Here is a 27,059-nt window from a genome sequence, read left to right on the forward strand (position 1 = left end):
CTGGAGGGTAATGAGTAGTACCTTTCCACGATGAATCTCACGAATCAAGTCCAATGACTGGTTTACTGGGAGGTTTTGATTTTAAATCTTATGGAAGTTGCACCTTAAGTGGAAACCAAATGCCTTTTCCTGTGAGACCTAGACCACCACCTTCATACTCATTTTCATCATCACTCCTATCATTTGTTGTTGTGGGATGCTCTATATTCCACATTTTTTAAAACTCTTCATCCTTGTCGATGGACTCAAATTATGCACAGGTCTTTGGTTCATCAAGATTCTTCCTCATAGTCCAAAAATTATTTATTTTTGTTTGAGTCCAAAATATGTCTTTACGTTATTGTAGAATTATTTTGGGAATAAATTTATTAGATGGATTAGAAGATTTTTGGTAGAAATTGTACGAACTCCTATTTTGGATCCCCTTCTTTGTTGTCCTCTATGTGTGCATAATTTGTGATGACAATTCTTTTGTTGAAATGTTATTGTCAGCAACAATTTTCTCTCTGTTTTTACCTCATCCCAAGAGTCCATGCTTCTAAGCTTTTCTAGCAATGGTTTACTTTCATGTTGACATAACCTTTCAGAGTTCCCATTTTATTAAACCTTGCTTGAACTACACCGATTGGATCATACTGTCAGAGACCCTCATCACTAAAGCTAAAAACTGTCAAAAAATCATATGCCACATTGAATGCTTTTCTCTCAAATGTGAACCCTCCACATGAGAAAGGCAAGGAAGGAAATATGATCTTCTTTTGATGACCATGAAAGAGCCTATCTGTGTTGTCCAACTACCATACATATTCCAATGCAAATACCCTCTTTGTCACATGTATTGGAAGTCTGTAGAGTTTTATTGCTGATCCGTAGAACCTTAACATAGTGTATTCTTTCTTGAAGAACCAGTCAGCCAATTGTATTTGACTTTTGAGTTGAATGCAATCTCTACAAGACCCAGGCAATATAGGAATTGGACTGCTTGTAATTACATGAAACATTGGTGCGAAAAAGAAGTCTACAAAATGGTTGTAGTCTTTTTTGTTATCATCCTTCCTAATTTTAGGTGTCCATTCATATATTGGACACTCTAGTATGTTCTGAGTCTTCTCGTCAATCTTATAGTTCACAATGTGAAGATTGTTGGTCTCAAATATTGCACAATACTTGGATAAAAGAAGATAACATTATTGGCCATGTGGTGGAATTGATTATGTGTTTCATTGATGTTTTGTCATTGATGTCAACGGTAGCTATTTGGATGCTTTACTGGCACCCTTCTAGTCCCAGTAGGTTGAGTAGTTTTTGGTTGGTTTGGATTCAGCATGGTCTGGTAGGCTCTGGTATGATTTAGTTATGGAATTATCTTATTCATGATACTCATGCTCATATTTAGTAAGTTGGTTTTGGTCTAGTGATCGGATGCAATCCTATTTTCTTGAAAGCTTGGCTTGTGGTTCCGGTGAGGGTTTCACTGGTAGAGTTTTTTATGAATATCTTTGATGATTTGCATAAATGGTGTTGGTGAAGCTTCTGGTGGAGTTTCAGGATGTTGTTGGTGATCATGTTCAAAACTTGGCGGATGGAGATCATTGCTTTAGTGTGTGGACCTATATTGGGTCCCGGTTGATCTAGGTTATGGACCAGTTTAATATAATGTGTGGATTGGACCTCTTGATGTGTTTCCAGGATATCTTATGTGTTGGATATTATTTTTTTGGTCTAAGGCCGACATGTTTTGTAATTATTTAATTGGTTTATTGTCAGGTGGCAGATCTGATTATTTATGGCCGAGGGTTTGTATGTATAGATGTAAGATCTCATTGTAGATCAGATCATGGTTATGGGATATGGATATGTAATGAGCGAATAATGTAATATCATTCAAGAAGAGGATTTTTTTGATCATTAGACATTGAATTTAGTTTATATAAGAGGATTTAGTCCTCCAATATTGAGCTTAACTGGAACTATACTCAGGCATAGGAGATACTATCTTTGTAGTTCAACACTTCTTTGGATTGTAGTCTGGATTTCTATGTAGTCAATGAGACTCCTTTTGTGATGAGTGGTGTGCTCTAGGTTGTTGTCCTTCATGTAAGTGGAGGCCCCTTAATTGTAATTCACATACTTACTACAAAAGTATTATCTGACTATGGGTAGGCTTCTCACCATGGCTTTTCCCTTTACCGGGTTTTCCACATATAAATCTTGGTATCATGTGGATGGTATTTATTCTGTGATTGTTTTACATTCTTAATTGGTTTAACTTCTATTCTAGTATTTGGTTTAAGAATTTTGGTATTAATGTTTTGGGTTCCGGCATTAAAGTTTTAATTGCTAATGGTTGTGATAATCTGTGACAACTCATTCATCTCCCCCCCTCTCAGTTGTCTTCTAGTTATTTGAATTTTCTAACAAGAACAAGTAGGATGAGAACCTAGATGTCTTCCTGGAACCTTTTTTTATCATTACTAATTGTTTTTGCATGGATTGAACAATGTGATCAACAAAAATATATCCTACCGATTGACTTAGACAATGGATATTAAAAATCATTTCAAGAAGGCTAGCACCTAACTCCCTATCATTTTTCAATCGGAAGAAAAATGTCAGCAAGGAAATAGTATCATGAGCTCATGGAAAAAAAATATTATAATAATAAGGAGGCTTATGATTCCAATCCAATGGAGTACCATGCAGTATTAGAGCTCTGATAAATGAATCTCTATGACTTGGATCGAGAATCTCATATTTCTCTGCTAACTTTATATGTCAATGTGAACATTTGAGTTTTTGTGATTCAAACCCTGGGTTCAATAAACTAGAAAATTCTCCCTCAGTTATGGATAGAATTTCCTCTTTTGTATTTTTATTGATAATTCATTTTTTATCTTCATCATAATTTTCGGTGCAGACCATGACAAATTCAGGGAAAGGGATTACTTTAGGTAACACCATGCTTCCCAATCCAGCATCCCATGATGCAATTTTATTTGTACTTTGTTTTAACATTGTGTTGAAAACAATAAATTTTTCCCTGTTTAGGTCTCTTGCTTTATTAGATAATGTATATGTAATTTATATGATACACTTTTTACTATGGATAGAAGGGTCATAATTATCATGGCATTCATTAGTGAAACCTGGTGTTTTAACTAGTTCAGTTAGGTATATTTTTTTATTCACTTGGCCTTTTGTTGAACTACTGCTTTCTTGTTTCCCCATCGTTGTTACTGTTAATGGCTCAAAATAATGCTAGATACAACCCTGAAAATGTTATCCCTCAAATTGAACCACAAGATTCAAACAAATAAAAAATGCGGGATGTAGGTGTTCTAGATTTTACCCGAAATTTATATTTCACTAGATTGGCACAAACAGACTCTATTGCATTTCTTAATCTAGTAGCCATTTCTGAATCTCCCTGGTTTTACTAGTTTGTCCAAGAAATTAAATATGATTATGAGTCACTAATTTTGAAAACACTAAAAAGTTCAAAAGTAATACCCAAAGGGCAAAATTTCTAGAATCCTGTTGTAATTTTATAAATTACTATTAATATCTATTCACCATAGATGTACAAAACATTCATTTATTCAGTCTAAATTTTGAGGATAATGGACACGTCACCAGACATGAGTCACTTTTCTAGACCATTTTTTAAGTCTTTTGAATCCTTTTCAACTTCCACTCGAAATGGAGCTTATTAGACTTAATTATAGTTAATTAAATGTAAAACATTCAATTCTGGGTGAAGTTCTCAAAAATGTGTTTACTTCCCACATTCGGGCCAAAATCCACCCTAAGTCATTGATCTATGCTCATCCAATGGATAATGGTATCTGTTGTCAGTTGTCTTGGGTCCCAGGACTTTTGGCATTTTTCGGCCACATCACCAGATGCGAGTCACTTTTCTGGACTGTTTTTGAAGTCTTTTTAATCATTTTCAACTTTCACCTGAAATAGAGCTTTTTAGACTTAATTATAGTTAATTAAATGTAAAACATTCAATTTTGGGCAAAGTTCTCAAAAATGTGTTTACTTCCCACATTCAAACCAAAATCTACCCTAAGTCGTTGATCTGTGCTCATCCAATGGACGATGGTATCAGTTGTCAGTTGTTGTGGGTCCTAAGACTTTTGCCATTTTTTGGCCATATCAACTAACATAGTGACACTTCATCACCCCATGGGGGCTTGGTGTTTATGGGTAAATTTTATAAAAAAGTTTATCATTTCCACTTTTGGCTTGAAATCCACCTTATACCATTGATCTATGCTCATTGCTCATGAAAAGGCATGGTCTGAGACTCTGATGGATTTAATTTTAAAATTGTTTATCAAAGTGATTGTCTAAAACTCTGATGGATTTAATTTATTTCAAGAAAAGAAATTAGAAAAATAAAGTTTTTTCTGATTAAACAAATGTCACATAGTGGCTAGTACTTGCCTTTATAGTATTATAATATCTACATTTTATAATAAAATAATTTTCTCTAAGCCTATAAATTTATAGATAATAAATAATATATAATATAATATAATGTAATGTATTGTAAATATTATTTGAAAATATTCAATTTTAAAGTATAAATTATATTAATGAAAGTGTTCCTTTAAGGCTAATCCTGAGGTGTGTTAAAGGGTTCCTTTAGGGCTAATCCTAGGGTTGTGTGTGGTAGTGGGAAATTCCTCTTAGAGAGATTGGTTTGGTGAAGGAGAGAATTAAAATCTACAATGGAGGTAAATTTTGTTTTCTCCTCTAACAAGAAGCTTGTCCCATTTGTGGGGAAGGTGACAGATAAAATATTAAAAGGTTTGTTCAAATGTAAGGACAAAAAGCTTGTTGATGCGGTGAAGCTTATCCTTTGCAAAGAAATTGCCTATGTAGGGCATCAGTATCAAAATAACAACAAGATTTTGGCCCTCATATAAGTGTGGGGATTTGATGTTGAGGAGGAGATTTTTAAGGTGTGGAACACCCTCACCACCCTCATTGAGGAAGACAACCTAGTGAATTTGGATGCAGTAATTGTGAGGGTGATGTTGCAGGTGAGACTCACTCATGTCTAAGGGAACTTAGAGAGGGTAGCTAATATCCCATTTGTTAGGTGGCAATAGGAAGGGTTGACGAGGAGGTGTAGAAGATGGGCTAGATGTAGATCGGTAGTGGTGCAATTATGCGCCAAGATTATGTGTATGGAGGAATACCTTCATGCCCTGCATGTGATTGCTCGAGTTGAAGTTGGAAAAGAGTTGCGCCCAAGAGAGGAAACATAGGAGGCTTCCAAGGTGGTGGCTAGTGTTAAAGAGGACCTAGAGCTTTGTTGACGCCTAGGTCTTCCTGCTCTTAAAGAGTCCTAGTGCTCTCTGGTTGATGTTCCTTTTTATATGTGCCCTGCATGTTCTCCTTGGGCATAAATCCCATTTCTCCTCTTATGTATATGCTTTGAAATTTACAATTCTTTAACTATGGATAGTTGGATGGGTTCTGCTATGTTGTCCATATCAGAGTTGTTCTGCAACAGGGGTTTAGAATAGGTGTTTTGTAGTCTGGTGGTTTTATGCATGGTAGAAAGATTAAAATGCCCACAACATTTTGTATCTTTCTTATATATTAATAAAATTATAAAATTATTGATTAAAAAAAATTAATGAAATTGTATATAATTATAATTTCTCTAAAATAGTAAAACAATATTTATCTATATGGAAACAAGTTTTTCTTTTTTTGGATAGGTAAAAGACCAAGGGGCACAATTTTATTAATAATTAATAATATGCTACATTTTACAAACTCCATTCAGTGCAGGCATAGGTGAGAAAGAACGGAGTCCAGAAAACCTATGGTCTTTCCCATGACTATTATGTCCAGCATAATTCCAAAAAATGCTAAATTAATCTAAATTACAAATTTTCTCCGCCCTGGGATTAGCAGAAGAAGTGAGGTGATAATTTAGCATTTATCTCCCCATTTACATGTCGACTGATCTATTACATTATTATACATAACATTATATTACATCAACTAAGGATTATACTTTCACTATCTAATGATATTAATCATTCTCCATATTTTAAGCTTGTTCATTGATATCTATTCTTTCCTAGTTAGCTTCCCCTCTTCCTAGCAGAGTCCGAGAAAAACCACTCAACAATTCTTCTACAATCTCCTCTGCAAGCTACTAGTTGAAAATATGCATATAAAATAGAGTGTATGAATACATAGTGATCATCAATCAGACAATATTAACATTACAAATTATCAAAAGTATAATGTCGAATGCCTTCAAATTACCAAAATACCCATGTATGATTACCTATTTATATCAAGTATGATTAACTGTAAAAGTTCAAAGTTATTATTAAACAATATCGCTTAAAAGTTTTACAAAGCTAATATATTAAAGAAAAAATAAAATTTTGAGGGTTTAAAATTAATAACTATTTTAATAAAATTCTCTATCAAGCTACTCATTAAGCCTGGCCTATGCCCTGGCTGGAATTTCTTGTTTCTCATTTACCCAAATCCCTTCCTCTATGAGGTAGTTTTCAAACCAATCCTCACGACTGGGTCCTTGGACCTAAAAGAGCTAGAGGAGAAAGTTAAGGCTTCACCTAATTTCAACTCTCCTCAATGCAAATTCACCTAAATTGTTAGAATAGGAAGCCTTGGGACCAAACTATTGTTTAATAAAAGGATATGATAGTGCCTTTGTTTGGGAATAGTTAATTCATCATCAATATTAACCACCACTCTGTCTAATTCCATAATGATTGTTTGGATGAAAACCTCCCTCTAGATTTTCTCAACCATGTCTCTATCCCACTTAGTATACATGGCAAATGCAAGAAACATTCCAACAATATCAGGATTAGCCCTAGCCCTGTCATCACTTTTCATGAAATCATTTCCTAATATCTTGGCCATTACATGAATAACTACTTCATGCGGATACTAGAAGATGCCATGTAATCTTTTATTTGTAATCTCTCCCTAGAAGGCCATTTTCCTTATCGATATTTTGAGTCTTATCAGAGTATCCATCTACAATAGGGAGCTTTGTGAGCTTAATCTCAGATGTCAGGGTGCGATCAAACATCGCCTTCATGTTGAATTTAAAGGTTAAATCTTACCTTGAGTAATAAATTCTGAGGGGACATATCATAAATATGTGTGAGTTGTGACTGTCATCCTTTATGCATAAGCCTCATATGCAACAAGGGACAGGACTAGGTCAGGAATAAGGATTGGCCACATAGAAGCGAAATCTGATGGACTTGAAAAGCACTGGGGGGGGGAGGGTGTGAATCAGTGACACCAAAAATAAAACTACTTCAAGCACTAACCGGTAGATGAACTTAAGAAAAATTTTAAACACCTTGCATGCAATCCAAAATGATATAACATCATCCACAAAAAGGAAAACATCCACCATAACACAAGTGTTTGCATGTGGAAAACCCAAATAGGTAAACACCATGGTGAGATGGAACTCACAAGTTAACTATCTGCAGTAATAGATAACTGACCGATTAAGGTCTACAAAGTGCTATGCTAGGAGCGAATCTTGTTAGAGATCCCAAAGCTTGATTAGAAGCTTATACCCTGTTAAAGGTAGTACCCTGTTAAGAGTAACCTCGGTGGAGGATTTCTGAATCTAAACTAATGGATCACCCTGTTAGAGGATTTATACATTGAAGCTTGTTAGAGCTTACTCGGTTAGGGGATTTGATTCTATTGTAATTGTTAGAAAACAACAAGCTTGTTTTGATCTGTTTGAATAGCACAATACTTGCTTGATTAGATCCTTCTAAATATATTCAACATTGTTCTTCTGTATACTATGCAACTTAACTCTTTTTACTTTCATATACAACATAACACTTTCAATTATATCAAATAATTCATTGTGATGTAAGTATATAGACATTGTGATTTCATGTCGGCCTTAAAAAATCATAACACAATTTCCTAGGTGCAATGTATCTAGACAAGTGATTATAACTCATCACAAAAATACCTATAAGTAGTCAATGGTAGTAACTCATAAAAAAATCAACAACTACTAGTTGGAACAATTAATACCAGTTGGGGTTAAATATATGAACTGTTGTCCTTGAATATCCTGACTATAATCTCCTCTTGATCTACATCTTGATGCCGACTAATATTTATTTACTGGTTGTCTTATGTGAATACACTAGTTGACACAAAGTACCGGTGAGATATAAATCTCTTAGTATAACCTCTAGCATACCAGTTGTAGTATAAACAACTTGAAGTTATATCGGTAGACAATATAAAAATGTGTGTGTGTATGTATTTCATCAATGACAACATATGATGAATATATTACAATCATCATCAAGACAACCAAATCAACATCTAGCCTCAAAGGCCACCACCCGAAGGATAGAATCCAGCTTCATTCCTCAACAATAGAGAATGAGTGATACGTATCATCATTACTATGTCAGAGCCAGCCTAGTTTCAAATCACAAAATACCAAGTTGCATTGGCAATAGGTGGACAACACCACTAAGCATTCTATTATCTCTCTCCATAAATGTCTTGGTCATCCTCTCTACAATTTCATTCTACTAAGAGGTGCATGGAGTTTTTTTATGCCTCTCAATTCCAAGGTCCTTATAGAGCCTATCAAAATCTGCTAAGCAAAACTCAACACCATTGTTAGTCCTCAAACACTTAATCTTTTTACTAATCTAATTTTTGACAAGAGCCTTAAACTTCTTAAACCCACTAAAGACTTCAATTTTACTTCAGATAAAATAAACTAATGTCTTTCTGCTATAGTCATCAATAAATGATATGAAATGCATGGATTTTAAAATTGAAGGAATATTAATAGGAAAAAAATGTTAGAATGTATTAAGTCCAACAACCTAGAATATTTGTGATAACTAGAGTAAAATTGAACAAAAAATTATTTACTATAAATGTAGTGTTCACATAAATTGAACTAAATATTACAATCATCAAGCCCCTCAATGAAGAAAATACTTTTTAGGATTTTTAGGTCCTTCTCACCAATATGATCAAGTCTTTGGTGCCATAACATATTCTTCTCTACTAGGAGTTTAATCTCCAAAATAATAAAGACCTTAGGTACCTAGAAAGCAATACCACCAGATGTAGAAGTAATAGTCTTCTTCACAACATGATCTGATAGTGAGGATGAAGAAAAGATCCCTCTTATTAGACTCCACAAAAGCACTATTACATTGTATAGTGCATGCATTTAGCTCATATAAGGTGCCAATCCAAACACCCTTAGCAAGCACCATATAGCCTCTAGTCATCTTGCATCCAACTTGTGAGAAAAAACCTACACACCCACATCACTCAACTTACTTATAGACAATAGATTTTGTGCCAATCTTAGGATGTGCACAAGACCATCAATCCCCTTCATTCAAGCATTAGGGAATGTGATCTTGACTCTTCCATGATCAACAATGTTTAGATGAGATTCATCACCAAGATGCACCTTGCCACCATCATATTCTTCATAATTTGACAACAAACATTGATGTGAAGTCATTTGAAAAGATACACCTAAATCTATCAACTAGACATCTTTCGATGCATGCATTTCCAAGCTTGTGACAAACGCTTCACCATCATATTGAGATGCTTTGTCTAAATTTTAATCAAAGGGTCCCTTGTTCTTTTTCTTCTCCTTACAAAATTCAAGAAGTGACTGGTTTTTCCATAGTTCCAACAGTTTTCTTTGGACTTCTCATGAGACTTAGATCTTCCACAGGATTTGTATCTGTCTCTTTTGTCTTTCTTGTAGTTCTTACCTTTCTCTTTCATTCTACCATTAAATACAAGAGTCTTCTTGGCTATCTTAGAAGTCTTCCTTCACATATTTTTAAAGTATAATGATGCTACCACCTCATCCATCTTGAACATGGTGGTTGTACTCCCAATATCCATAACAAGGTTGTCCCAAGAGTTAGGCAAAGAATATAAGAAAAGCATGCAATGATCCGCCTCCTCAATATTGTCATCAACAAAACTTAAGTGAGAAATAATCATATTGAATGCATTGATATGATTAGCAACATATCCTCCATATTCCATCTATAGAGAATACATCTTCTTTCTAAGGAAAAGCTTGTTTGCTAAGGATTTAGACTAATAAATATCTCCATGTTGCTTTGAAACTTCTTCTATAATCTTCTCTTAATGGACATTAAACATAATAGTCTAATAAATAGAGCCTTATAAGACCTTTATATTTTTTAACCATCATATTTGTACCTTCCTAGCTCGTAGTCTAAGGTTTTTATCTAGATATTGAAGCCCATAGATCTCTATCGACCAACGTATGTTCAAATTTTAACTTCCTAAGTCTGAAGTTGTTGCCATTAAATTTGTCAATGTCAACATTTATAGATGTGCTTGCCATCTTCTTCCTGCAACAAGATTTTGAAAATAGTCTAGAAAATATCCCTCATATTTAAATCAATATAAACACCCACTACCCAACAATGGAATCAAAACTGGCCAGAGTCTAATACTAACTATAAGGAATATAAGGTGCAAAAAAAACTTCCTAACACTAATCTAGAAGAGGAGATAATACATTTTTTTTAACAATCTTTTACTATTAAAAAATATGAAACACATTCACAAAGAGATAAGGAACATGCATAAAGATATACAATAGTGAACACGAGGTATACTATGGGGAAAATCCTTTTGGGAGAAAAACTGCACACTCCAAAAGTGCGATACTATGTATTTCGGTAAAATAATGGTTACAATATAATATTAGCACTTATCTTGTTCAACAAGAGTCTATAATTGACAACCCACAATTTAGATCAATTTTGGCAACATAACATGTGACTTGCAAAATACAACATAACTAATACTCTCCAAGGCTACCTTACATAGAGAAATAAAACTCAAGAGGTAGCTTCTAGATGAAGATACAAGATAGGATCATGCAAAACATTTGGCCCTATTTTTTATCCATCGAAAAACATGTAAATGAAAGATATACATCTCCAAATGAACCCCCCTTCAAACATCCTAAGTTGAGCAGGCAAAATTTACTATTTTGAGATATGACATATGCTCTTATGCATCTTACAACTGTCATAAGAATATGTCATAACTTACAACACTTACAACTACAAGAGAATCCATCATAGCTGACTATTATTAGCTAATTATCTTACAACCTGTCATAACCTAACTTGGGCACCACCTTCTCCATGCGAAGGTGTTTCTTGCCACTTGTGCATTTTGTCATAGAATCTATCATATGTATGTGTTTCGTACAATCTTGTTATAAAATTGTCATAATGTGACACTTGTCAAGATTGTCAAGGTTGGATGCCTACCTCCACATGTGCAACATATGTGTTATACAATCCTTGTCAAGTAGGATGCCAACAAGCTTGCGGATCCTAGTAGATGACTGGACACTTGTAGACTATTAATTTAGTAAAATGATAAAAAAATATAACAATATGAATATTAAGATTTGCAAAGGTTGAAACGCCTTATTCCCAACATTTTGAAAATACATCCCATTAAAAAAATCTTTTATAAAAATATATTTCTATTATAAATTTGTTCTCGAAATTTTCTATACGCATTCCATTTATGCACCACCGCTATTTGTACTACTATATTTTCATATATATAAGCTCAACAATAATAATAACCAAACATTCTAGAAAGCTAATATTTTATATCATGTAATAAATCAGCATTAAACATTTTTACTGCTGTTCGAAGTAATATTGAAGGGTAGGCTAAAGTAAACTAAATGATTGGCGACAACCTAAAAAACTATTCGCTCTGTGGATGAATCAGACATATCAGTAGAGATGCAGGGGAAGGCGAGGTTTGATAATGACCTCCAATGGAATTGATTTGTGTGTTGTGACCCCATGCCCTCCTGTCAAGTCAATTTCAGTACCCTCTGGAGGAAACCATTCGAAGCTCTGAAGCAGCCGTCCCAACGTATGGCTAACCACAATCAATGCCAAAGACATGCCCGGGCATATTCTCCTCCCTGAGCCAAAGGGAAACAACTCAAAGTCCTGCCCTTTCACATCGATCTCTTTGCCGCTGTTGAGAAAACGTTCAGGATCAAATTCCGTAGGACGCTCCCACACAGCCGCGTCCCGTTGAATTGCCCACACATTCACCAACAGCTGAGTTCCTGCGGGAACATGATATCCTCCTACAGTGCAGGCCTCGCTAGATTCATGAGGGATCAAAAGAGGTGCAGGTGGATAAAGTCTCAGAGTCTCTTTTACGATTGCCTGCAAATATTTCAGCTTGTGTAGATCTGATTCCTCCATTAATCGATCTCGTCCTACATGTATGTCGAGCTCTTCCTGGGCTTTTGCCAAAATGTCCGGATGCTGCATTAGAGATGACAAGTGCCCACTCGATGGTTATAGAGGATGTATCAGTACCTCCGCTTATGATGGTCTGCAAAACCAAGAGACAAAAATTACAGGAAAGCTCATGAGTTCAGATCAACTTTTTTGGGCGTGTTGCGATCAGTGCCTTGTGCAGAACACAACCGGTACAGATTAACAAATAATCAATGTCTTATCTTGCCTACAAGGTAAGTGGATCTTATCTAAATAAATCACAACTTAGAATGATAATACCCCATAATACCCCTTGAAAGTCACATCTTGCTCTTAAAACAATCTAAAAACTTAATGCAAAGACAAAGTGACACAAGAACATACAAGGGCAGTGGCTTTCACTACATCGTCCTTATTGTCAGACTCAATTTCATTTTTGTCCGTTTCAGAGATGAGGACATCAATCAAGTCTCGAGCATGAACACTTCTCTTCTCTCGGTGATCGTGGAGCAATTTCTCCATAAACACATCTCTCTTCTTCCTTAGATTCTTCATTGCACATACTATTCCATTCAGATCCATCCACTTGAGAAAAGGCAGGTAATAACCAATATCTAATTTTCCAGCTAACGAGGAACCTTCTTTTGTCATCTCCTTAAACTGTCGCGCTCCTTTGAAATCCTCCAAACCAAGATCTGGCGAGAATCTCTTGCTGGCAACCATTCGCATGATGATACTAAATGTGAGATCTGAGAGACTCGACTTCATGGTCACTGGATTCATATCACGCTGCCAACTCTCGAACAGCGAACGGATGAGGGTGGAAATTTCCTCTGCTCGGATGTGCCTGAAAGATTCGATCCCGTCTGAAGTAAAGAGTTGAAGCCTGCAAATTTTTCTGATTTTTCTCCAGTATGAGCCATAAGGAGCCCAAGATAACACTTTAAAGTCATACCCAATATGCTTTCCTGTAGACGTAAGTGGACGGGATGCAAAGGCTTTGTCATTTGTTGTAAAGCATTCTTTTGCGAGATCTGAAGAACTGATGACCAAAACTGGGCGGAAGCCAAGTTGGAGATGCATGATGGGCCCATAGCGCTCAGACAGAGAGGATAGAAGTCTGTGAAAGGGCTGCTTGCTTTTACTTATGAGAGGAAGATGGCCAATTATTGGCCACGATGGAGGCTGCGGTGGCTTTGCCTTAACTCTACGTCTGAGAGAGTTTGCAGTTAGCAAAACGGCAGCCACTACTACAGCAAGAGCGATAATGGAAGTTACTTCAAACGCCATAGCTCACTGCCTACCCTCCTGCCGATAATTTTGATTTGGATAACACCACAAGAGTTTTGTATGTCTACAGCTCTATTGTTGAGCTACGACCTCCATATGGTTCAGAATTAATAGGCTCATTTCTAACGTTTCGATCGGGTTAAGTTTTCCTGAGTTTTTTAATACAAAATAAACGTGGATGACCAGAACTCTGTTATTGGACTTCAAGGTTTTTACCCTACTGCCGATAATTTTGATTTGGATAACACCACAAGAGTTTTGTATGTCTACAGCTCTATTGTTGAGCTACGACCTCCATATGGTTCAGAATTAATAGGCTCATTTCTAACGTTTCGGTCGGGTTAAGTTTTCCTGAGTTTTTTAATACAAAATAAACGTGGATGACCAGAACTCTGTTATTGGACTTCAAGGTTTTTATGATTGAAAATTTTGACAGTCTCCTTTTCCAACTTTTTGATTGGCTTAAGCTTTCCTGAGTGTTTTTTTACAGCTGATAGGCTGTTGTTACAGATGATAGGTTATATGTTTCGCTGATGTTGCTGCTATAATTTTATATTTTGCTTATTAATCCAATAAAAACAACTTTTCAATTTTTTTTTAATAGAAAATTTAAATAAAAATGAATATGTTAGTTTGTAATATAAAATAAAAATATAATTGTATATAGTTTCATGATTAACACATTTTGATTATGATTTAAGGGATGACGTATAATACACATTCAAGGATAAGAACAGATCATCCATGATGTTATAGAATAATAATATTTTATTTTTAAGAAAAAATAGTTGTAGTGAATTAAACATATTTAGAAACGAAAAAATAAAATAAAGAATATTTTTTATATGACTATAAAGCAAGTAAATGATAGTTTTGATATTAAATTTCCTTTCTATAATAGATTTAGGATGATTATGTGTTACAATAATTAATTTTTAGGTAATGAAAATATTTAGTTAGAAAAATGTAGAAGATGTTGCATAATATTTAAATGTTCATGAAGATTAGATCAATGCATCAAAAATAGTGAGTCATTCTACCTAGTTGAATAATTGTTATCACCTAATATTGCACCTTTCGTTGAACATAATAGAATTGATCTCAAGGTGTGGGACCCTACTTAAGAGATCATGCATCTAAGGTTGGTTTCATTATTAAACCTAGATGCAAGTAACGTTCAAACTCAATACAAGGTAAACTAAAATATAACCCTTATCTAACGATTTACAAGAGAAAGGGAAAAAAGATTACAAAAAGAGGAAGTGTGGTAGTGCACTAGAGTAGAGTTGAATAACACCACAAGATAGTCCTTTTAGAACTAGTGGTGTGTTCCACAACCTCCATTAACATTATTAAGAGATAAAGATGTTAATAAAATACAACAACTAGAGAGATGAAGGATCTGCAATCAACCAAATTTACAGAGTAATAGAAGCCAAGCCCATAGTATATAGCTCAACTCAAATAATACTGAGTATGACAATCATGGAGAAGGATAAATATCAGGTTTTTATATTTTGCAAGGTTTATACATTATACAATTTAGGCTTTTCAAAATAAAAATTCCATATAAAGAAGTGTGTTGTGTTTTTTTGTATCTCTTAAAGGAAAATATGGGAAATCTTTGTTCATAAGATAGTCATCTTCCTTAATACCAAAAAGGGAAGAAAAAAATTTGATAACAAAGGTAATTTCCTTTACTTCTCAACAATATAATGGGTTCACAAGGCCAATGTGGTGCTCGTCTTATTCATGCAGAATCTGTCGACTGCCGCTCAATGGAATTTTTTCTAAAATGACAACGATTTACAGAATCTTACATTATAATATTATTCGTTCTCAAGTTGACCATTATATTTGAAGTATAAAAGTTAGTGAGGTCACAAGTGACTGTCATCTCCCTAAAAACAGGAATTGCAGTTCTTATAAAATTGAATGCATCAGCAAAACTAAATACTAAGCCGGCCAGCTCAAAGTGGTCAGGGCGATTTAGTTCTTTTTGGCATTTGTGAATATTGTATGTATGGTAGGTGTCAATCTATATACATTTTCATTAGTAAACTTTCATATTAAATTTTAAGAATTTCAATAATTACTTCATATATGGGAAAATATTTCTAAATAATCTGTGTTTTAGTTGCTTGTTATTGTGTCAATTTCATGTTTGTCAGGTAAGTGTATCTTAAAAATAAAAATTATGTTTTACGTATTAAATAATAAATTTAAGATATAATAGAATTAAATTCATTGAAAAAAAAAGAGTTACTTTAGTGTTTCAATATTATTCTTATTATCTACTTTATTTTTTTAAATCTTTTATGTACAACTCTTTTAGCATTGATATCATTTGGAACGAAAACTTTGGTACTTTCTCTAGTTGTGAAAAGTGCATATTGTACAATTGTTCTACATTTGTAAAACTTCATAGATCATCTATGATCAATGGATTACACATTAACAAAATGCACTTTTCATTATATATCACAATTATCATAGCTACATAAATCTTTCAAAAAAAAAAAGTTATCTCCTATGGTTTGAAAGAGTAATTACATAAAATTCTTCTAGTTAAGAAATCGTGAGTATTGTAGAAACATTGCATTTATATGATTGATATTGTATAAACCTAAATATATATTTTGTAATTAATGTTCATTGGTACTAAATATTGGTTCTAATATATATATATATATATATATATATATATATATATATATATATAAACTTCTTATTTCATGTCATCTAAAATCTTTCAAACATGTATTTAATACAAATTCTATTCATTAATGTTTCTGTAATATAACTATCTAGTTACATGTGTCAAAATATAACACAAAAATTTTCATACTTATAAACTCACCTAACATACTTTAAATATTAAATATTTCTTATATCATGAATTTATCATGTTAAGAAACACCAATATTATCATGAATTGATTTACATTCAAGTGAAAAAGAGAATTGAAGATGTTTGTCCAACATTTGGTCTATGTTTTTAATACTTTCTAGCATTATTTATGTAGCAATTATATGTTATAAAACATGCATGAAACTAAATTATAAACTATACTAGGTTGACCAAAAAAAAATTGTAATGTTGGAAAGTAGGGTTCACAAGTTTATACATACAAACTAGGAACTAAACCTACTTCCCAGTGATTACAATTAGAAGGAAAATGGATCCACTTGGCTCAATCACAATATGACTCACAAAGGCTAAGCACAAGGTGAACTCAATATTCCTTGGTTTTGACTTAAAAATGACCTATGGAAATTTGTGAGTTGAAAGCAATATCTAGGGCTAAAGGTGTAAATTGACAAAAATCAGCATGCACAAGTAGTTTTAGATTTTATATGCAAACATAAGCATAGATATGGAATTAACTAGCTAAATGGAACTTGCATTTGAAACATGGACCTAAATATGTAGGACAGAGGTGCTTGGGGTGACCTTGTCCTCAGAATGTTAGATGCAGAGAATAGGTATCTTTTTCGAATGAAAATGCATTCTTGAGTGTTTCCCTAAAGTTTTGCTAGAAATTTGTTTGACATAGGTGCTTGGAGTGACTTCATCCTCCAATTTCTACCTCTACAAAAGCTAGATCTAAGTGTCTCTATCTTCTCTTCTTGAATTTGCAATGCTATCTTGTGAATCTATCACATGGACATAGTGGAAAAAAAATTGTGTTGTTTATAGGATTTTTTCTAGGTCAAACCTTGAGCTAGGAATTGGTCCTATAATTGAAAAATAAAATTGAATTGAAAGTGTGCGTTAAAAGGCTAGAGGCTAGATGTAAAGTTGAAATGCTAAAATTTGACTGTTTATTATTAAAATAAAATAGGTTTTGAAGGGACTTGAAACCCTTTTACAAAGAAACAAACATCCAACAACTAAAGAAAAAAGACTAAATAGTAGCTAGGCAAATGCTAACCAAAAGAGGACCAAACATGGATTAGAAAACCCTACATCATTTCAAAATTTTCAATAGATCTTTAATGATCTAAATAATCTCAGTCTTAATTATTTAAAACCTTATGAACTAAGCTATCCTAGGAGCCCTTACCTTTATCCATGCTAGGAGTCTTTGAAAAGGGACCTAAAATATGATAAATTCCCATGTCATAGTGCATACCAACGTCCTTCTTTTTTTTACTTCTTGTAATGGTGGAAAAATAGGGTTATGATTAAATAAAGATAATAAAACCACTTAATTACATAATTAACAATTGCACTAGGGAGGAGATATAATCTAATAGATCTAACCTTGAAAGACTGAGATTGTGATTAGATTTTAGCTCCTTTGGTAGAGGCTTTCTCCTTCCTTAGATTGAATTAATTTATTGGTCATGATTAGGGAAAAATAAGTGACAATTGAAGTGATCTAACAAAAACAATAAGCTACAAATGTCCCACTGAGCCACCGACTTGGATTTGGGCAAAGTAAGATGTTTGGAATCTCCTTTCAAAATTCAGCATGATTTTTTGGGACCAGGTAGTATCAATTTTTCATGGTCCTCCAATTTTTTTGCCATCAAAAGATGAACCTATTCATATTTGTGAACTCTCTCAATCCTCCTGAGTGTAGCTCTATACCTATTCCCACACACATAGAGAAAAGGGAAAATTGTTGGGAATAGGGGTTTGCCTAAGTCAAACCCTAATTTATGAATTAACCTTGAATAGAATAATACAAATACTAAAATAAATGCTGAATAGATATACCTTAGATCCACAATTTTTTATGATGATGCTTTTTTCTTTGAATGTAATCACAAATGTTGAATGCAATGGCATGACACACACATGAACATGAAAAACACTAATATCACACACATGCTTGCATAAGGTTGATGTATTTTTTCTCTAAAATGGTTGAATGATGAATATAAAGCCTTGAAGATCTCTGAAAATTGTTGATGAAATCTTTATGGATGCATGAATATTAGGCATGGAGACTTAGATTGCTTAGGCAAAAATAATTTGATAAAATGTCTTTGTATAGTGTTCCCTAGGTAATTTACCAATTAGGCCAACCTCCAACGATCATGTATGGCCATGGGAATCAATTATCATTAGGGAGATACAACACCTACCACAATTCAAATTCAGGCCCCATTGAGAAGGGTCATGGTGTTTAGGGTACCATGGTGTAGACTAGTGCATTCCTTGCCCTAGTCCCTCTGCAAATAGGACAAAGATAAGGAACAAGGGGGAAGGGTACCTCACCATGGGACCTACCAATGGGTGTTCATGGCCTCAAAGCTAGAGAATAAGGTCAAATTGGACCTAGAGAGGGGATGAGGATAGGACACTCTAAAGTAGGTGCATAAACATGAGTTGTTGTAGCATCATAAATTGTACACCCCTAATTAGAGTTGTCCAATTCCACACTTAGGTTATAATTTGCCTTATTGTGTCGCATTGTCTTTTGCATTTTGCAAAATTCATTTAAAAATTTAATCATTAATTTAGTATAAGGTTCTCTCTCATCAATTCACATATTATAAAACTAGGCCCTTAACCCTTAGCGCACCCCTTTTTATTCTATTTTAATTGATCCTGATAAAGTCCTATTTCCCATCGTCAAGGCACATTTTCACATATCTTAGCACCTTGTTTTGACCTATCATGCTGAATTTGTCTTTATAATCACCATATCTTGCATCCTTGGAAATTTAGAAAAAAGTTGGTTAGACCAAAATGATACCATTCTAGTCTCAACTTTCTCTCCTCGAATTTCGGGAGCTTAATTTGGTGGCATTATAATATTTAATTCTTAATTTGTGTCAATTTCCATTAATTCTATGTTGACCTATTATCAAAATCAAAGTTAGGATTTCATATATATAACCTTTTCTTTCCTCATTTTAGGGATCCATTCTCAAGTAATTGAAGGAGATCCTTTTGTGAACTGAATGTATAGGTTAATGTGAAGTTTTAAATAAGCAAATTCTTCATTCATCAAATCTTTGTCAATCATGGAAGCATAGGAGATGTTGAAGAATAATAACGAGATTGCCAACTATTGATTAGCTTGTACCTCTCCCTTAAGGTTTGATATGATTTCATGTTATTTTCACAGCTCTAGAAATCATTCATTTTCAGATTTACAAGGGCAGTGGCTTTCACTACATCATCCTTATTGTCAGACTCAATTTGATTGTTGTCTGTTTCAGAGATGAGGACATCAATCAAGTCTTGAGCATGAGCACTTCTCTTCTCTCGGTGATCGTGGATCAATTTCTCCATAAAACTGTTGGTATTTTGGTATGGTTTTGTCATTGATGTCAACACCTACTAAACTCTCGCACTTTAGAGAATTAGCAACATTCACCGGCAAGCAAATGACTCATGCACAGTCACTAGTATATGGTACACCAACAGGATATAATGACCACTAACACTTGGAATGGCATGGAAAACACTTGGTTATGTTGAAGACATCATTTAGACACTTTGTCTTTGAGATTTGTTTATTGGCATATTTGTATTTGCATATTTGTTGTTACCGACAAATGGGTCTAGGTTATACACCAATAGGTTTATCTTTTCCAGATCAGCATGACATGCTATGGAGATGATTTATTATTGTTGTAAATGCATCAAGCCGACATGTTGAAATGGTTATTGAATCAGATATTGTTTTATTTGTAAAATGATTTTATTGTAATATCTTGTAGAGCCAACCTCCTAAAATTGGTCTTAGGTTATGATATAAATATAAGATCTTATTTGTAACATCAGATGTGGAATGCAAAAAAAGAATGTGTGAAGGTATATGTGAAATTAAGAAAACCTATACACGTAGACATCATTTGAAGGTGAAGCAAGGTTTTTGTGAAAGCATATCAGAGCTACACCGGTACTGAATCCAGCATATGAAGATTCTATTTTGAGCAGTACATCCTTATTGGATTTAACCATCCAATTGTAGTCAGTGTGACTCCTATTTTGTGTTTGAGCAGTGAGCTCTAGGCGCTTGGCCTTTCTGCATGTGCAGACCCCTTTTGTATACACTTACTATCTGCAGTAGTATCATCTGATTGTGGGTAAGGTTTCCCACTATGGTTTTTCCCCTTACAAGGTTTCCACGTACAAATATTGGTGTTATGTGTTGTGGATGACTTTGTCTTTTTGTTTCATGCATTAATCTTTACTGGTATTGCAATTATCTGATAAAACTGTCCACCAGAATAAAATACTAGTTCATCGGTATTAAGCAGTAAGTTGATTAAGTTGTTTTTGATTTAAATTTATCTAACAGCTGATTCACCCCCCCCTCACAGTTGTCTCTGGGACCTAACAAATGGTATCAAAGCCTAGTCCTCTTTTGCAGAAGTTTAATAGCTTGAGGAGATCCAATGTCTACTAACTATTTCAGGAAGGACAGTCCTAAACTTGATGGAATCAACTATGGCATATGGAAGATCAGAATGGAGACACATCTAAATTGCATTGGAAAGGATATCTAGGAAGTTACAAAGAATGGCTATATTGCTCCTACTCTCGGTCAGACTAATCCACCTAACTTGACTAAAGATGAGGAAAATGATTGCAAAGCAAGAGAAACACTTTTGAGCACATTAATAGATCAACAAATCATGGGATTATCAGACAGATCAACTGCTAAAGCTATTTGGGATCATTTGGAAACACTGAATGAAGGAGATTCCACAGTCAAAATTTCAAAACTTGAAATCTTTCGGGTCAGGTATGAAAATCTGAAAAATGGAAGAAGATGAAAGGATTTATGCATTTATGGAAAGAGTAAATGAAATTGTCTTAGGTATTAAATGTTGTGGAGGAACCTTAAGTGAGGATGAAATTGTTTCAAAAATTTTAAGAGGATTGCCACCGGAATATAAAATGAAAGTCACTACTATAAATGAGTTAAGAACAATGTCTAATACATTAGTAACTAGAGACAAATTAATTGGAAAACTTTCAGCCTTTGAAATTGAGGAATTTGGTCATGTTGCTACTATAAAGACAGATTTAGCCTTTAAAGCATTAACATCATCTACACCATCATTTGATAAATCTGATTGGAAAGTATTTTATGCAAGAGAACTTGAAAAAAACAAGAAGGAAAATGAAGAACTTGAAGAACTTGAAGAACTATTTGCAAGGAAAATGCCTAAAGGTCCCGTTGGAAGTAAGTATGAAGGTAAAGCACCCTTTAAATGTTTTAACTGTAATAAGATTGGTCACATGGCTTCAAGATGCCCTGATAGACATGCTAGACTAAGAGAAGAAGCTAGAAGGACATACAAGCCTAACCCTGAATATCAAAGATACAGATTTAAGAAGAATAAATACAAATCTTGTTATATTGCTGATGAAGGAGTGACTGATGATTCTGATGAGGATCCGACAGACAATGGATGGGTTTTTGTTGCTATAATAGAAGATCAACCGACACCTACAGTCCAATCGATAGAGTAGGCCTTGGCAGCTAAAATTGAAGTAAAGGATGAATGGATCATTGATTCAGGATGCTCACATCATATGATAGGTGATAAAGGTAAATTCTTGAACTTTCAAGAATATAATGGAGGCTTACTAAGATTTGGAGATGATAAAGCTTGTTTGGTCAAAGGTAAAGGTACAATATCTATTGATGGTAAGCATAATACTAACAAGGTTTACTATGTTGAAGGTTAAAGCATAATCTTTTGAGTGTTGGTCAATTAGTTGAGAAAGGATTTCATTTACAATTCAAAAATGGAAAATACAAAATCATGAATAGAACAAGTTTAGAAATTGCAAATGGTAATCAAACTAGAGGTAATATCTTTTATTTGAATAACAGTGAAAAGACATGCTTGATTGCACATATTGGTGAAAGTTGGCTATGACATAAAAGACTCTGTCATGTAAACTTTGATTGCATGGTGAAAATCAGTACTACTAAGGCAGTTAGAGATTTACCTAAAATTGTCAAATCTCACAATACAGAGTATGTAAGGAATGTCAATTTGGAAAACAAGTTAGAGCTACTTTCAAAAGTATTCCAGAAAAATCCAATAATGCTCTTGACTTAATTCACACTAATTTATGTGGTCCAACTAGAACTAAAGGGTTACAAGGTGATAGATATTTCATGTTAATCAGTGATGACTATTCTAGAATGTATTGGGTTACTTTTCTTAGAGAGAAATTAGAAGCACTTGGGAAGTTCAAACTATTCAAAGCAATGGTAGAAAATGAAACTGGTAAGAAAATCAAATTTCTAAGATCAAATCAAGGAGGAGAATTTACATCTAAGGAATTTAATGCATTCTATGAAGTAAATGGAATCAGAAGACAACTATCAGCACCTCGCATACCAAAGCAAAATAGAGTTGTTGAAAGGAAAAATAGAACTATCTTAGATGCAGCCAGAAGTATGTTATCAGAAGAAAACCTACCACAAGTATATTGGAGAGAGGCAGCAAGTATAATGGTCTATACATTCAACAAAGTTCACATTAAAGGTGAAACCAGTAAGACCCCTCATGAACTATGGTTTGGTATTACTCCTACTCTTAAATATTTTAGAATATTTGGAAGCAAATGCTATATTAGAAGAGATGAGTATATTGGGAAATTTGATCCTAGAAGTGATGAAAGAATATTTCTTGGTTATTCATCTAAGAGTAAAGAATATAGATGTTTTAACAAAAGATTGCAGAAAATTGTTGAGAGTACAAATGTGAAGATTGATGAAGAATTCAGAAGAACTTCAAGGTATATAGATTATGAACCGACAATAGAAATTCTAACAAATGAACCTACATTGAACCCACCGGTATAGAATGAAGATCCAGTTACACCGGTATCATCTGAAAATTCCATTGTGACTGAGGAACAACAATAAACAAAGACACCCCAGTATGTAAGACTAAATCATTTTGAAGATCAGGTAATTGTAAACAAGCATAAAGGAGTTATGACAAGAGGAAGATTGGCAAATGAAGAGGTATGTCTTATTTCTCAAATTGAACCATCATCAGTTAATCAGGCATGTGAAAATAAATATTGGAACAAAGCTATGGAAGAAGAATTAGAACAAATTGAGAAGAATAACACTTGGACATTAGTTCCCCGGCCTAAAGATAAAAATGTAATTGGAACCAAATGGGTATTCTGAAACAAACTTAATGAAGATGGTAAGGTTATCATAAATAAAGAAAGACTAGTGTGTAAGGGATATTCTCAAAAAAAAGCAATTGATTATAATGAGACCTTTGCACCGGTAGCCAGAATTGAGGCAGTCGGTTTATTTTTGGCTTTTGCAGCACATAAGAACTACAAAGTATATCAAATGAATATTAAATGTGCATTTCTGAATGGAGATCTTGAAGAAGAAGTTTACATTGAACAACCTGATGGATTTTCTTTGACAGATAACAAAGATATGGTTTGCAGGTTAAGGAAAACTTGGTATGGATTGAAACAAGCTCCAAGAGCTTGGTATGCAAGATTGGATAAGTATCTTTTGAAGATTGGTTTTTCTAAAAGTAATACTGACAACAACTTATATTATAAAATAACTAATGATGACATCTTGGCTATAGAAGTTTTTGTTGATGATATAATCTTTGGAGGAGAAGATGGATTATGTAAAGACTTTTCTAATAAAATGCAACAAGAATTTGAAATGTCTATGATCGGTGAAATAAGGTTCTTTTTAGGATTGTAGATTTCATAGACTGACAAAGGTATATTCTTGAGTCAATCCAAATGCTTAAAGGAGTTACTAAAGAAATTTGGGATGGAGAACTCTAAACTGGTAAGCACACCTATGACTACAAATGACAAACTATCACTAAGGGATGAATCTACACCTGTTAATCCAACTAGGTACAAATCCATGATAGGAGGTTTACTGTATTTGACAAAAACCAAACCTGATATCATAAATGTAGTATGTATTATTTCAAGATTTCAGAGTAATTCTAGAGAAAATTATGAATCAGAAGTAAAAAGGATTTTCCGATACCTACAAGGCACTACAAATCTTGGATTATGGTATCCTAAAGATAAAAACTTTGAATTATGTGCATACACAGATGCAAATTGGGCAGGAGATGTGGATGATAGAAAAAGTACCACTGACGGAGCATTTTTTCTTGGAAGCAGACTAGTTTCTTGGCTGAGTAAGAAATAAAGTTGTGCATCCTTATCAACAACAGAATCAGAATATGTTGCAGCAGCAACTAACTATACATAGGTACTATGGCTTAAACAAATGTTGAAAGACATAAAGGTAAAATGCAAGGAACCTATAACTATCTATTGTGATAAAACAACAGTAATTGATATATCTAAGAATTCAGTACTACATTCTAAAACAAAACATGTTTACATCAAATTGAATTTTCTAAGGGAAAATGTTGAAGCAAAAGAAATAAAAATGGTGTATGTGAATACTAAAGAGCAGATTGCAGATATTTTCACTAAACCTCTACCTAAAGAAACTTTTGAATATCTTAGAGATTAGTTTGGGGTCATACCCCCACCGGTAGATACTTAGAGAGTTGATGTTTGCCATCAACCGACATAATTAATAGAGAAAATTTTTATTCCAGATTTGATGAGGAAGCTACTTCTCAGGGGGAGTAGTTGGTATACTGAATTGGTTCGTATTTTGTATCTGAAAAATGTTTTTACTTTGGCAATTGATGTCAAAGGGGGAGAGATTGGTATGGAAAAACACAAGGAAACACATGTCACTCTCAAGGGGAGAGATTGTTACTTTGGGAGAGATTATTTATATCTGAATTTTTTATTTCTGGTTATGATCTCTTTTGGGAGATTGTTTGCTTTTGTTGGCTTTTTGTATTTGGCATTTCTGTTTTGGCACTTTGATGGTTTTTCCATCTTGTGTTGCCATCAATGTAAAAGGGCAAGATTGTTGGTATTTTGGTATGGTTCTCTCATTGATGTCAACACCTACTAAACTCTAGCACTTTGGAGAATCAACAACATTCACTGGCAAGCAAATGACTCATGCACAATCACCAATATATGGTACATCGGTAGGATATAATGACCACCGACACTTGGAATGGCATGGAAAACACTTGGTTATGTTGAAGACATCGTTTTGACACTTTGTCTTGGAGATTTGTTTATTGGCATATTCGAATTTGCATATTTGTTGTTACCGGCAAATAGGTCTAGGTTATACACCAACAGGTTTATCTTTTCCAGATCAGCACAACACGCTATGAAGATGATTTATTATTGTTGTATGCATCAAGCCGACATATTGAATCATTTATTGCATCGGATATTGTTTTATTTGTAAAATGATTTTATTGTAATATCTTGTAGAGCCGACCTACTAAAATTGGTCTTAGGTTATGATATAAATGTAAGATCTTATTTGTAAGATTGGATGTGAAATGCGAAAAAATAATTGTGTTAAGATATATGCGAAAATAAGCAGAGATATACATGCAGACATCATTTGAAGGTGAAGCAAGGTTTTTGTGAAGGCATATCAGAACTACACCGGTACTGAATCCAGCATATGAAAATGATATTTTGAGCAGTACATCTTTATTGGATTTAACCATCCAATTGTAGGCAATGTGACTCCTATTTTATGTTTGAGCAGTGAGCTTTAGGCGCTTGGCCTTTCTGCATGTGCAGACCTCTTTTGTATATGCTTACTATCTGTAGTAGTATCATCTGATTGTGGGTAAGGTTTCCCACCGTGGTTTTTCCCCTTACAGGGTTTCCACGTACAAATATTGGTGTTATGTGTTGTGGATGACTTTATCTTTTTGTTTCATGCATTAATCTTTATGGGTATTGCAATTATCTGATAAAACTGTCCACCGGCATAAAAGACTGGTTCACTGGTATTAAACAACAAGTTGATTAAGTTGTTTTTGATCTAAATTTATTTAACAACTGATTCACAACCTAACAAAAACATCTCTCTTCTTCTTTAGATTCTTCATTGCACATACTATTCCATTCAGATCCATCCACTGAGAAAAGGCAGGTAATAGCCGATGTCTAATTTTCCAGCCAACGAGGAACCTTCTTTTGTCATCTCCTTATAGTGCTGTGCTTCTTTGAAATCCTCCAAACCAAGATCTGGCGAGAATCTCTTGCTGGCAACCATTCGCATGATGATACTAAATGTGAGATCTGAGAGCCTCGACTTCATGGTCACTGGATTCACATCTCGCTGCCAACATTCGAACAGCGAACGGATGAGGGCGGAAACTTCCTCTGCACGGACGTGCCTGAAAGACTCGATCCTGTCTTCAGTAAAGAGCTGGAGCCTGCAAATTTTTCTGATTTTTCTCCTGTATGAGCCATAAGGAGCCCAAGATAACACTTTAAAGTCATATCCAATATGCTTTCCTCTAGGCGTAAGTGGGCGGGATG

At 34.1% G+C, this 27,059-nt stretch overlaps 1 pseudogene; it reads right to left on the bottom strand.

Moving 5' to 3' along the window:
* Positions 1-11,867: 11,867 nt before the first annotated feature.
* LOC131056032 (xanthotoxin 5-hydroxylase CYP82C2-like) lies at positions 11,868-13,664 on the bottom strand (annotated as a pseudogene).
* Between the last annotated feature and the right edge of the window lie 13,395 nt (positions 13,665-27,059).

Source organism: Cryptomeria japonica, chromosome 4 (assembly GCF_030272615.1).
Source record: "Cryptomeria japonica chromosome 4, Sugi_1.0, whole genome shotgun sequence".
NCBI lineage: Eukaryota > Viridiplantae > Streptophyta > Pinopsida > Cupressales > Cupressaceae > Cryptomeria > Cryptomeria japonica.